Raw genomic sequence first — 12547 nt, forward strand, 5'->3', positions numbered from 1 at the left:
AAAAAAAAAAAAAGATATATATGGGTACAAATTCCCTATGATGAATGTGATCATTATGTATATCAAAAGTGTATCAATAAAATTAAGCTTTAAAAAAGAAAATTCTTCATTCAGATTCTAAATTCTTGAGGACAAAGATTATGTACGACCCATCCCTGTATCCGCAGCACTGTCCCTGACATCAAGTAAAGGTCCCGGTATGTGTATATATTCACCACAAAAGAAACTACCTGTGGATTATCTCTAGCAAAATTAAAATCTCAGGCTAGTTTCCTCCAGAGGGGCTCAGAGTATGAAAAATCAATTTGACATGGGCTTAACTTAAATACATATTAAGAAATCAATAATGGTGGACAGGAAGAAAAGAAAGGGGACTCAATTCCAAAAATCAAATAAAGTACAGCCAGTTCTGCTACAAGAAAACACAAATTTGCCCAAATGTGATTGATGTGCATATTAAGGGGACAATCTGAGCTTTAAAACGATTTTCACATTTGCTTATGAATAATTTTGTCTACAAAAAAACCTTAGGCAAACACAGAAAACTGCACCCTGTTCAACCTCACCACCCAGAAATACAACACACACACACACACACACACACACACACACACACACACACACCTTCAACCACCAATATACATGCTATCTCAGTTTCTGTGGCAGGTCAGGAGCCAGACTGGTACTGCAATTTTGCCTTGAATTTCAGACAATCTTCCTCCACATCACTGAGACTTGCAGGCTGCAACTATGCTGACACACTCTCCACAGGCAAACTCCAGGTCTTTTTCCAGGTAAAGTGTCATGTATACTGTTGCCATTGTTGCTCTTAGATCCCTATCTTTGTATGCATCACCAACAGAGTCACTGAGTACTGTACACCTAATCTTGTCCCTCCCTCCACCCTTCACCCTATGGTTTTTATTACACTATGTTGTATAGTATGGTAATTTCAAGAATATACATGCTGCATTACAGTAGAATTGACTATGCTACTGAATTGTCTACTGTTCAGGGATTACTTATACTGAAAATTAAAATCCTCCCATGAGAATTTACCTTCAAGAATTAAGTGCCTGAAAAGCATTTCTCTATTATCTTTCCAAGAAACCTTCCTTTGACACCCTAAGAATTAGGTTGGAATCCCTGGGAGAAGAGTTCTTGACAGGTCTGGAAGTGTAACTATCGCCAGATGCGGAGAAAGGCAAAGGCCTTAGTATTTCATCTTAGCTACTGACTTCACAGGCAAGCCTCTCTCTACAATCAAAGTCAGCTCTCCACTAAGAACATACAAGAGCTGGTACTCTGCGGCCAAACAATTTTCAGCTATTATGAGGGACAGCCAGGTGCTGATGATGCTCCATCCTTGCAGCAAGTTCTTGGCCTCAAGAGAGAAATGGGATACTTGGGCGGAGACAGTATCCAGGGGATTATGGAGGCAGCAGCTCTCTGAGACTCAACTGCTTCACTCTCCAATATGTAAGGTCTTGACTCACACAAGATGGAGAAGGTCTGGTCTCCTGCTTCAAGTCTCTGCTTGCTTAAGGTGGGGATTGCTTCAGCAAACATAGCCTAAAAAAAGTTAGCTACACACAGTTCTGATTTTCAAGGCCAAAGAAAGCAATAAGGCTCAGAAAGCTACACAAACAAAAGGAAATGACCACACACATATATTCCCTGCCTCTCACATAAACCCAGCCAATCAGAACTCTAAGTAAGCAGCAAGACTGCAGCTCTAGTAGCTCTTTATTGCTGGGGGGAAAGAAAGAAAGAAAAGGTACACAAAAATAAGTGTCTACAAAAGTGACATCTGAAAGAGGTAAGCTTTCAGCTACAAAACCCAGGGAAAAACGAATTCAATAGAGGACTAAATGTGACTCAAACACTATCAGTCCTTAAAGATTTCTAGATATAAGCATAAAGCCAAGAATTTACAGCCACCCCAAACACATACCGACTTTTCACTGTGGTGCAACTGAGAATACTTATGAGTTCCAATTCAACTCTAGAGTCTCTTCCTCCTACTCCTTCATAAAGAAGGGTTGGGCGAGCCCAGATTTAAGTAATTCATTATCCATTACATCAACCTCTTCTAAGCACTCTACAAAATTAAGGCAAATTTAACTGTAAACACCAACTTATCTGGAGAAATCTTCCCAGTACATCTATTACATAATAATCTAAATGGCATCTCAATTCATATATGTATCACATTAAAGACAGTCTAACTTTTTAAAAGACAAGGCATATTTGCAATAATAAGCAGGAGAAAACAAACACCTTCGATTTCCCTCTTAACACTTCATCCTAGGTCTTTATATACCAGGGCTCGTTGGTCCTAAGTTTTTATTTATAAAATCCCAGAGGGAGTAAAATGCTAAAGATATATGCAATAGAACAAATCATTGATAAAACAACAAACTTCCACTACTAAAAAAATCAACGTATTTTGTAAAAACAGGCCAAACTTTCTCTCCCCACTATGGGCAATTTACTATAAGAATTTTATTGAAAATAAATCCAATTCTATTTGAGTAATTATAGGAGATAAACCATGTTAAGTGTCCTCCTTTTCCCCTGTTTTAATGAATTAGAATACACAAAAGCCTCAATAAAAATGATGTAAAGGCTTATGAACATCATTCAGGTTTTTTACTAGTCACTTTCATTTCATAAAACTGCCATTTCCATTAAAGCATTATGTAAAAAATGGTATTTCACTATGCAAACATGCACATTTATCACCAACGAATTTAAGCATGCTTATAAAACACTAAGTCAATTTTACAAATGAAATCTCCTTCAAAAGTTAGAATTTTTCTTTTAAGAGATAAAAAAAAAGATTTGTGCCTCTATAAGCACATTTACTTTTAATCATTTTTCTAGTCTTGTATTCCTTATTCAGATAATGCCTAGAAAAAACTAAAAGCTAAGCATCTCAAATATGAAATGGGAGGTAAAAATGAAGTAACTTGAATTTGAGAGAAACTAGAAATACTTTAAAAATTTCATTCTTTTTAACAATTTGAATAGTATTACTACTCACACACATATTCACCTGTGAAAATTTATCTTCATTTGATTAAAAAAAGCTCATGAAACAGTATTAAGTAGTTGAACACGAGCTCCTTCACAGGCTCTAAAAGATAAAGCAAAGCACAACATACTTCCACCTTTCTCTAGGCCCTGCTGCTTGTCTTTCGTCTTTTTAAAGCCCTTCTTGGGCTGGGGAGGTAGCTCAGCAGCTTAAGCACCGGTAACGTCCTTAAGTTTGATCTCCCGTAAAAAGAAAAGAGAAAGAAAAAAACAAAGAAAAGTTCTTAAGAAAGTAGGAAGCCTCAGAGCTGACCTGTTTTAGAAAGCAATTAGAATAATACACAGTACTACAGTAATGATATGCAGAAATGTACATATCATTAAAGGCAAAAGGAGAAAAGGTTATGTCTCAGTTACAAAAATGGGACCTTAAAAAGTTAAGTTCGGGCTTAAAGACCAAAAGTAGCCACAATTCAGCAAACTTCTCAACCCTTTGAAGACAGGTTCCAGGTGTTGAATATTACTTTAAAAACGACTAGATAAATGTATCGGTCAGGAAACCTAACAGTATTTTGTGAAAAAAGTATTCCATCAAATCCTCAGTATTTTCCTGGTATGTGCATGGGTTAAGTACTTCTTTTCTGTAATCATTCAGAGACACATGACTAACACAAAACTCATACCTTCAGGAACTATAAGTATCATCTTTATGAAAGAATATAACTTAAAAGAGTTTGTGCCCACCAACTGTAAAAGGAAACAGCAAAAACTCCCAGTGAACTCAGAGCTCAGCCTTGGGCTTCCTTATCTGTATGACCTCAAGCACACCATGCTGAAAGGATCCAACGTTGGACTTGGCCAATTCCATCTCGCCTTTATGAACTGTTCTTTCCTTAATTTATTTTTTTATTTGATACAGGGTCTCACTACGCAGCTCAGACTCAGTGATCCTCCTGTTTCAGCCTCTCCCCACTGTTGTGCTTACAGGCAGTTTTGGGGCCAGAATGGCACACCCAGGGTTCTGGGGACAGCATGGCATGTAGTACCAGGGATCAAGCTCTTTCCTTGTAATTTATTCTCACCTGTAGTCACCCTGTACTCCCAAAATAGCAGGTCTCATGGATAAACATCTTGCCACAAGAGCAGAAACTACACAAGGCAGCAGTAATTTTCTTACTACCAACAAAGCTTTGCTTGACCATCCTAAGATAATAAGGTAGACCATGGTCTGACTAAGATCACCATTTATGCAAACCCCCAACCCTTCTGTCCAGTTCCTTCCCTACAGAACCTGCCTGGGCCAAGGACACAGCTCAGTGGTACAGCACATGTCTGTCAAGCGAGTCTGATTCCCAGTATACTCCCCTGCAAAACACACAAAAAAACCCAAACCAACCTGACAGCTGTTGGCACCTGGAGCAAACATATTTTAAGACATCAGACTATTGTTTTCCGTCCCAGTGTGGTTACACTGGTAATAAATTCTTCTCCTACCTTGATGACTATTTATTTCTTCAACTGGCCCATTGGGTAGCTGAACCTGATTCACTAGAACTCCCAGAATTGGGAATCTGCTAGTACCACAGAAATAGCACCATTCTATCTATTTATTAAATGACAGTATTCAGTGCTTTAAGGGACAAATATATAATTCTACTGGAAAATAAATTCATTTATCTGAAATGAATTAAATTTATTTCAATGAAATGAATTAAATTTATTTCAATGAAATGAATTAAATTCATTTCAATGAAATGAATTAAAATGAAAATAACTCATTTCTACTGGAAAATAAAATGTATTTGTAATATTGAACTATAAAACTCCTAGAACATAGAAAAAAGGTAATCCTGAGTATAGAGATAACTTCAGATAGAACAGCAAAGGCATAATTGACAAATGATGAAGTGGACTTCATTTAAAAAACTTTTAAAACCCCTGCTGGGACAGTGTCCAGGGGATTATGGGTGCAATGCCAAGAGAATGAAAGAACAAGCAAGCCACAGACTGAGGGAAATATTTGCAGCACGCTTATGTGAGAAAGAACCATCAATCATAATACATAAAACTCTTAAAACTCAACGATAAGAAAAAGAACAACCTGATTTAAAAGTGGCAATAAGCTGTACAGAGTTCTCACCAAAGATAGAGGGCAAATGAGCATGTGAAAAGATATTTGTATCATATGTCACTAGAGAACTACAAGTTTAAAAAAATGAAATACAACTACACACTTGTTAGAATAGTGAAAATCTTTAAACACTGGCAACAATAAAGGCTGGAAAAGAGGTGGAGCAACAAGAATTTTCATTTGTAGCTAGCAGGAATGTAAAATGGTAGTCACTTTAAAAGGTAGCCTGACTGTTTCTTATAAAATTAAACATATTCTCACTACACAAGCCAGTAATCACTTTCCTTGGTACTTACCCAAATGAGCTGTAAACTTATGCCTACACAAAAACCTGCACACAGATGTTTACAGCAGCTTTATTCATAACTGCCAAACCTTGGAAGTAAACAAATGTCCTTCAGTCGGTAGATAAAATCAATTGGAACATCCAGACAGTGATTTAGCACTTAGAACAAAAAGGAAATAAACTATCGAGCCATGAAAAGGCCCTGAGAAATTTTAAATGCATATTCCTAAATGAAAGAAATCATTCTAAAACAGTCACGTTTTAGACTTCATGATATAAACACTGAAAAAAGCAAAACTATGGGCACTGTAAAAAGATCAGAGGTAGATGGGGGTAGCAAAATGAGGACACAGAATTTTTTGGATAATGAAAGTACTCTGGCACTGTAATGGTGGATACAGGACATTCATTATACAGTGGTCCAAATCCCCATGGTACCAAGAGAGAATCCTAATGTAGACCACATGTATTGTATAAAAGTTATTTGTCAATGCAGGCTCACCAATTGTGACCAGGGTACCGTTCTGCTTATGCACGGGGGTGAGGGTTATGGGAACTCTACTTTCTGCTGTTTGCTTAAACATACTACTCTAGAAAGTGGCCCACTTTTATTTTTTAAGGGGAGAGGTGTTAAACCTTTTAATTTACTTTTGATAGCACCCCTGCTATTTAAGATTTTTAAAAATATGTGTGTGCATGAACTGACAGCAAGGAAGGACTAAAGATGCTCTGTTGCACAAAAAGATTCCTTTTTTTTCCTCATTTTTGGGAGTTTATGGAATTCTGGTGTTATAAATAATCTCCTTTGTGATTTATATCCTGATGTGAATTCAGTACTTTGAAACTCACACTGTATGTACCAACAAAAAAGTTACATACTGGTTTGAAACATAATCTATCAGGTCTCGGCTTTCCAGCCTAAACTTAAAGTTATTAGCTTCACAACAGCTTTTTCCTTTCTGCATAAAAAGAGCTATATTGCTTTACACTTTTGTAAATACACAATATCTCCCCTTTTCACAGACCCTCCAAAAAATAAGGTACTGTATTTCACTTCAATTCTAAAAAGATTACCTTCTGGGAAGGTAATAATCTGTCTCCAAAAGCCTATGATTTTTGATGGGTTTTGCTAGGACAATAAAATTGTGCTTGAGGTTTCAATACAGTAAGACTCTGTTACATGGGAAAAATATATTAAAATAGGGAAATGTGGACCCTCTAAAGTAAAACCCATTGTCTATCTTCCATATATGCTTTGAGAGTATATTTTCATTAGAGGTACTCTATTGCTTTCTGCTTTCCCTACTCATCTGCAAGGCACCAATTCCCACATCACTTACTTTATGTGCTATTTCCTCTTCCAGAATAGAAATTATAAACATATTTTTGTTTTTCTTGTTTACAAATGATCATCATCACCTAGAACATTGTTAGGCACAGAACAGATTCTCAATATATTTGCTAAAGAAGGGAATGGCCAAGCCATGCTTTTATTTACTTTATTTGAGGCTGTATTCTTCCTCCAGGTCTCTGGAATGTGGAAGAGGGACATAGACAACTCCATTCACATTTACACATTACCACACCTCTCACCTTCTGCACACAACGTACTTCGTATGTTTCTTCTCTGTTTCCACATGAGGGGGGCTATGCCTACCCTACTCATCATCACATCCAAGCTTAACACAGGGCAACACATGCAGCATAGGTAACATGTGGGCTACACTGGCAACAGGACTTCAGAGTAATTCTCCAATGCTGCTGCATGCCCTATAAACAGATGCTTACTTCAAAACCCAAATTTGAGGTCATTTTAAGTTTGTCCAGTTCATATAGGTTGAAGGTATTAAAAATGTTAACTTGTGTTGATAATGTTTTCATCATAATTATTTAATGATTTTTTTAAATTGCCCCTTTCCTAAAAACTAAAAAATAGCATAGTATTAGATACTCAAAGGAGGATGAGCTCTTAAATAAATATAAATCAAGAGTATAGAATTGAAGAAGTTGGCTTTTTAAAAAAATCTTTATTTAACAATCTAGGAAGTTTGCAGCCATCAGCAGTTCCAGTGCTATCTCAGGTGTGATGGGAAACTCCGGACTCTCGGTGGAGCTGCTAGTGTAGTGAACCTTGTAGGCAAAACACATGTAGACTTTCGAAAGTACATATGAAAGGATTGCTCTAAAACTGACCTCGCTGTTTTCATTTTCAGCAAACTGACCTGGGCTACTCAACATGGCTTTTGTTGTTCCTGATGTGAGTGCATGTTCTCTTTTTACTATAAATTCATGACCATCAGAAGATATCAATTTGACACACATGGCATCTGGACCTTCACAGCCACCATAGGTTTTCTCCTCTCCATCCACTATGTTCTCACATAATTCTACTTTTGTTCCACAGAAACTTTAGTAGCTTCCTGGTGAGGTGGGAATGCACAGACTTGGTCGACAATTTCGGTCCACAGTAAGTAAAAAATCTATTTTCCTGATTGAAATTGTTAGCTCACACATTAAATCAATGCATTGGAAACAAAAATAAAGCTTTGCAACCACCGTGTTTTTAATGAAGCACACTGTATTCCAATATTTTAACAGAAAGTCTTATTGTGCAGTTCTTATTTTGAAATAAACACATAAATAACTACACACATGCAAAATTTTCCTAAAGAAATCTTAGCATGTGCAACGTTCTAAATTAATAAAGTAAGCTTCCTATAGCCCCATGGGATGTTCAGCTGCTGAGAAACAGCACATCCATTATTATAGCAAAGGAAATCAACACAACAAGCTTTCACCAATGATACCACCAAACCACACTGAAGCAAGTCTGACTGAATCAGAATATATCAACCCTTCAGGCTGCTTACCCAATTCACTGGTTTCTTAGCTCCTTCAGAGCAGAAATTAAAGCACCTCCACAGGTGGGAAAACTGGACTGCAAAGCAATACTACAGTGTTAAAAATTCAACAGATTACTTATAGAAGACCTAACATCAAATTTGGAAAAGCTACCTGAAAAAGACATGATATTAGACCAGAGGAACAGCTTGGAGCACAAACATATTTGTAGTTCATGTAACAGATAAGTACTTACAGTATTCGGAATATATAAGGAATTTATTTACAATATGCCGAATCTTTGTGAAGGAATATTCCACAATAGTGTAAAGAATGAACCCAATCTGTATTTCAACAACTAATAAGTCTCAAAGATATATTAATATACAATGACATTTAATTAAGTGATTTAGAAAAATGGAAATAGTTCATATTAAACTCTTCTAGTGGGTAAGAAAAAGCTTGGAGCATGAATAGGTAGATTTGAGGCACAATACATTATTAATTTACTCTGTATTTGGGTTATCCTATTATCTTCATGTTTCTGTATTAAATTTCGTTTAATTTATGTGAGATTGAAGGTACTCTTCTGAAAAAAGAAAATTCTCCTTGCTCAGGACGCCCCTGACTTGTGGGCTGTTGAAAAATAAACCTCTACAGTCACTTTCATGCTATCTATATAAGTCAAGCTTATCACTTAAAACAAGTTTTTTACAGCAGGGACCTCAGTTTAAGACAGACCCACATACAACTTTAACAAAACCTATTTTATGAACTTAAAAATGAAAAGTCTAGCTGAGCATGGTGGCACACACTTATGTAATTCCAGTACTCGGGCGGCTGAGGCGGGAGGATCTATGGGAGTTTGAGATCCCAGACTACAAAGTGAAGGTCAGCCTGAACTGCATAGTGAGATCCTGTCTCTAAAAGACAAAAGGGACCACAGGATATAGCACATATAACTCAGCTGCAGTGTCTGCCTGGCAAGTACAAGGTCCTGAGTTCTATTCCCAATACCAAAACAAAACAAAAATGAAGTCTTCACTCATCTAAAGATAAGCACTGCTTTCCTTTATACTGCTTTTCATTCAGATATTTCTAAATAGAAAAATGGCCATAAGCATAACAGCAAAAGCTTCATACATTCTAACTATATCCAACACTAAGACAGACTATAGTATGTAGCTGATTATTCACAGATGAATTCTATGCATCCACTCCAAATGGATCTGAAATGATTCAATAAATTAACATATTTTCAATGTATAATCTATATTCCATGAACTAACAAATATCTTAGTAATTTTTCTCTAAATTCATAAAATAGGTTTTGTCAAAACTGTAGGTGTGAATGTATCTGAAATTAATGATTCAAAATCTGTGAAAATAAAAAGATAAACTATTCTCATGAGTGGAGCTGCTGCTTTACCTCAACTGAGTTACAAATTAACAGTTCAAGTCAAGTGCATACTGTCAGCCTCAAAACCTCCCCTAAAGTGTTCCCTCTGCAGATGACCACCCATAGTCTCACATAAAAATGAGCACTGCTCAACTCACATCAGATATACAGACAAGTGGAGAATACATGTGGCACCTCTCCAGTCTAATTGGAATTTTCAATTGTGAACAATGAAAAAAGCAGAACGTGGTTAATCCATTAGTTCACAATCTGCTCTGGTTTCGTTTTCTAGAGAACCCAAATGGCTACACTGGTGAAAAGAGATTATCGATCAGGTCAGCAGCTTTCTAGTCAAATTCAGCAAGAAGCCGGGGGAAAACGGTATGAGAGTTAGATGAAAAATACCTTCTATTTTCCCCTTTCTCTAACTTTGGAAATTATGCTCATTCTTACAAGTTTTATTCAATGTTTTCTCTCTTGGAAAATCTTACCTAATCCTTCAGTCAGAAGAAATGATTCTTTCTTGTACTATAATCTATCAATAAAATGATTTCCAAATTTCTATCTAAAGCCTGGCCCAACCTGGCCCTAAGCTCTATACTCAACTGCCCCTTTCACACCTCTCCCCACAGTGTCATCATCACGCCCACACAGCCTATAATATGAGACACACTCCTACCCACTCCTTCTCATCTCAGTACAAGGTATCAACACTCAAGAACTGCTTGGCCTGAAAGTAATTACCTTGGTTTCCTCTTTTTTTTTTTTTTTTTTGTGGTACCAGGGATTGAACGAAAAGCCTTCCTCTCTTTCTCCTCTTAATTGCAGGTTGTGGAGCTCTGCCTTCAAGTGAGACTTAGAATCAGCATACCTAGGGGCCAGACAGATAGCTCAGTGGAATAAGTGCTTGCCTGGCAAGTGCAAGGGCCTGAGTTCAATCCCTGGTTCCACCAAAAAAAAAAAAAAAAAGAATCAACACACCTCTGTCTCACCACTACCACTGCCATTACTTAGGTTCACATCAAAGTCTCTCACATCTTCAGCCTAGAGCATCTTACCAACCAGGTAGCTTCCATACATACCCCCAACCACAGATCTCCCATATACAGTCTATCTCCCCACAACAGCCATGACCTTTTAAAAATGGGTTCCTGGGGCTGGAGAGATGGCTCAGTGGTCTAAAGCACCTACTTGAAACAAGCTTGGCAAAGCACAGGGACCTCGGTTCAATCCCCGGCACCACATGCCAGCCAGCCCCACCCGCTGGTGGGCTGAGCTGGCCACACACACAAACACACAATAAATAAATGTAATAAATAAAAATAAATATTTAAAAAATAAAAAATAAAAAAAAATAAAAAAATAAAAATGGGTTCCTGCACACAATCATCCACAGAGCACCTTGTCACAAAGCAATTCAAAGTCCCTCTTGTGTCCTGCCCACCTGCAGGATTCCTATCCTCATCTTGGCAATAATCTCCCAGTGTGTATTTCCATGACTCCAGTGCAGGCAAAATGACCTTGCTGCTTTTCTTTTTCCCTAGGATTTTTTAAGACAGAGTCTAGGATCTCACTATGAAGCTCAGACTGGCCTCCTGCCTCAGCCTCCCAAGTGTACAACCACACTCCGCTTCTTGAATGCACCAAGCTCATTACCGCCAAGGACCCTCAACTGCCCTTCTGGAATGCTCTTCCCCCACAGAATTGCATGGTTTGCATGTGCACTTCATACAGATCTCAAACTCAATTCAAATATCACTTCAAGGAGGTAGCTTCACCAGTCACGCCGTTTAAAACAGATCTCAGAAGCTGGGAGTACAACTCAGTGGTACAGTGCCTGACTAGCATACTCATGGAACTGGGTCTAATCCCCAGCGTTACTACTACTACTACTACTACTACTAATAATAATAATAATAATAATAAAACCCACTCCCAAAACCACCCTCTCTTTTTTAGTTTACTACCTTCCTTTACCTGTTGTCATATTATATACATTTTCTGTTTTTCTTCAGAGTCAATGGTCCTAACTAGAAGATGGGCTCCATAGAACAAAAACTTTCTTATATTTTTCACTTCAAACTCTCAAGCATCCGTAACAAATGCAAGCTTGCAGCCACCCACCTGGGAGGCTGAGGGAAGAGAAACATACTTTTGAACCTAACCTGGGCAATTTAAGACACCTAATGAGATCCTATCTCAAAATAAAAAACAGAGAAAGAGCTAGGAATGCAGCTCAATGCACAGTTCCTGGGCCCAGTATTGGAAAAGGGGGTGGGGGTGGGGTAGCTCCAGGTTCTATGCAAGGCTCCCAGGCCAGAAGGATAGCAGGGCACTGCTGCAGCCAGCCAGCACACTGGGAAGACAGAGTAAATCTATTTACCAAACCATTCCAGGGCCCAAACAGAACTAATAAAAGCACAATCTCTGGGATTGAGACTCTGTTGATCATATCTTTAAAAATCAAATGTGCCTTTCAACAGGAACCACCACCATCTTACAGTAATTTGCCAAAATGATGAATACAAAGGAAAAGAAGAGAAGAACCTGATAGGCGTTCCTTAGGCCTTTTAGAAAGCATGGGGTTATTCCTTTGGTCACATATATGTTAACCTACAAAAGGGGTGATGTTGTAGACATCAAAGGAATGAGTACTGTGTGAAAAGGAGTGCTACACAACTCTTACCGTGGAAAAACTGGAAGCCTACAATGTTACCCAGCATGCTGCTGGCACTGCTATAAACAAGCAAGTTAAGGCCAAGAAAATTAATGTGCATATTAAGCACTCTAAGAGTTGAGACTGCTTCCTGAAATGTGTCAAGGAAAATGATAAAAAAAAAAAAAAAAAAAAAAA

The 12547-nt window shown here is 37.7% G+C and overlaps 1 protein-coding gene and 1 pseudogene across 1 annotated transcript in view; both read right to left on the minus strand.

Annotated features, from left to right (window-relative positions):
* Vapb (VAMP associated protein B and C) overlaps positions 1 to 12547 on the minus strand; it is a 57552-nt gene that overhangs the window by 29732 nt on the left and 15273 nt on the right. The gene's annotated exons all lie outside the window — the stretch shown is intronic.
* On the minus strand, positions 7485 to 7820 carry LOC101588085 (annotated as a pseudogene).

This window comes from Octodon degus, unplaced genomic scaffold (assembly GCF_000260255.1).
Source record: "Octodon degus isolate 3935 unplaced genomic scaffold, OctDeg1.0 scaffold00296, whole genome shotgun sequence".
Taxonomy (NCBI): domain Eukaryota; kingdom Metazoa; phylum Chordata; class Mammalia; order Rodentia; family Octodontidae; genus Octodon; species Octodon degus.